Source organism: Papilio polytes, unplaced genomic scaffold (genome assembly GCF_000836215.1).
Source record: "Papilio polytes unplaced genomic scaffold, Ppol_1.0 DF823731.1, whole genome shotgun sequence".
NCBI classification, from domain to species: domain Eukaryota; kingdom Metazoa; phylum Arthropoda; class Insecta; order Lepidoptera; family Papilionidae; genus Papilio; species Papilio polytes.
The window spans coordinates 535,295-538,017 of NW_013525473.1; positions in this window are offsets into that span (position 1 = coordinate 535,295).

Sequence of the window (2,723 nt, forward strand, 5' to 3'; positions counted from 1 at the left end):
ACGACTGTTAAAATACGAGTAATTTTAGCAATTTTTAGTTAATAGTAGCAAAGGCGTTAATTTTTTAAAACATAAAGAAAGTACGACATTAAGGATACTATAATGAAGGTCTCTTTCGTAGGAAGTGTAAATCCATCATACGGTGATATAGTTTTAGTAAAAAATCTATCCTATTATTTTTACTATTTTACATAAAATACAAGACATCAGGATAATAATCCTTTATGTTATATTAATCAATCAGTATAATTATAATAATATTTAGAAACACAACTATATAGTTTTTTTATAGAAAAATATTAGTAGATTTTTGTTAATTTACTAACATTTCCTTTAACCTTTTCAACTAAGCTCTAGGCTTGTGTGTGGATATGGTTCACAACAATAGTCGAATGGCAGGATTCGAACCCTCGACCACAAGATCGGTAGTCCGTACCCCAAACCATAAGGTTATTGGCGCTTAAATAGTAATTGTCCATACTGTTAATCTGTGCTTAGAGATTATTATTTAATACCTTTGAATCCCTTTACATAGTCAACTAACTTAAGTATTAAATTAAAATCAAATATCAATATGTTCGTAATAAGTCGCATGTTCAATGTTAATGGAATTGATTCGTTTGATTGTTTGTTTTAAAGTAAATTAACATGAAGGTAACTCGTATAAGGAATAGTTAAATTCAATATCATAGAGTCATAGTTTCAAAATAATCAACACGTGTGACATTTTTGAAGCTTATTAAATCTAACGTAAATTATTTATCAACAAAATGTTCGTATAATATAGTTTTACATTTGTTCAAATTAGTTGTAATTAAAATATATTTCTGCTTCAATTAAGTTAATAAACGATATAGGTCATCGCTTCGTATCTCCTCTCGAACTGTTTGCTCTTCATTAAATTAATCTGATATCCAATATATTTGCTTAAACCTAGATAAGCAATGTGACATCATCAACTTGATCTTGTCCCTACCGAGTGTGGGTACATGTGCTATATACATCTCCATCAGCCGTGACATCTGAATGAACTCTTTTCTTAAGTATAACCTTTGTAACACAATCCATTCATACTTTCTTCGATCTCCCTCTACCTTTGCAGCCCATTCACATTCAATTTGTGACATAACCTAAAAATGTTCTTAGCTAATAGTAACTTAGTAGCTCTCAGAAATACAATTTAAGCAGTAAATTATTTATTATTTTGTAAGGCTTTAGGAGAATAGCTGTCTTTATATATTTTGGAGTGTTACAAATGCTTTTTTTAAAATATATCTGCCTTTTAAACCAAATTAGTTGTTAGCCATTTATGCAATGAATTTTAAAAAAAAAGAAAAACAAAAGTAAGTAGCCTGTGTGTTCTTCCAGACTATGTTCTACATCTATGCCAAATTTCGTGGACATCCGTTCAGCCGTTTAGCCTACAAAGTCTAACAAACATACATCCATGCATCCATCCATCTAAACTTTCGCATTAATAATATTAGTAAGATTCATAGCTTCCAGATTGATAAACCATGAAAATATCAAATTGTTTAAATAATTTTATTCAATCTAGTTAAAAAACCATTGAAATTATTTCTATTAAATCCAGTAAAGAGGGTTAAGTAGGAATAAAAACTGGCTCTGAAGTGAATTTATTGGGTCGTAAAGATATTCCGTAGAATATTTATGCAAAAATGTGATTACTTTTTTTTCAATCAACTTCAGCAACCGAACATCATTTTGACGAGTAACTTAATATTATTAAACTTATGTAAAACAGTTGAAAACTGAATAGTTTATCTACACTTATATTAAGAGGAAAGATTTGTATTTTTGTATGTATTGATATAACTCAAAAATTAAACCGATTTGAAAAATCTTTGACCATTAGAAAGCTATCAGTGACTAATATAGGATATGTTTTTTATTATTCTCTTTAACTACGGGCGGGCAAGGTCGCGAGCTACAGCTAGTTATAATATAAAACATGTGTTTTTTTGTCATACTTGCGATTTAAAAATAACCAGTAAATGTGTTTTAACAATAACATAAGTATATACCATTAAACATAAAAAATACTTCGCCCCTGACATCGAATACGAACGAAAGTTTTCAGTTCAAGCAGATAAAGTATTGCCCTACTTAAGTTTAATGTTTCGGAATAAGTCTAGGGAAATATTTGCTTAAATAAATATCTTTTGGATATCAAGATAACTTATTGTAAACGAATAAAACGTTTAGAAACTTTACAAATCGGACTTAATGTTACATTAAGCATAATAGAGAAAACTTATACATATTATAATTTTAATTTATTATTGTTTTACTAGCTTTCGACCACGTTTCCGTCCGCGTGGAATTAAGAAAATAAAAATGAGTAGCCTATATGTTCTTCCGCACTATCCTTTACGTCTATGCCAAATTTCATCGAGATTTGTTCGGCCGTTTAGGCTACAAACTCTAACAAACATCCATCTAAACTTTCGCATTTATAATATTTAGGGCCATCCCACCAAATTGTAAATTCTCTGATAATAATCCAACGTGCAAAATGTGTGATAGTAACGATTTTACTTTTGATTTTGTTCCCTTATAAGGCAGTGAAGTAATTTTTAAGCCATTTGAGCCTCTATCATCCAATGGTGGGACAGGTCCTAAGTAAGATATTTTTAGCAAATACTACGCAATAACTATATACCATTTAAAAACCGTTGATCTTATATCCTATTAAAATTAAT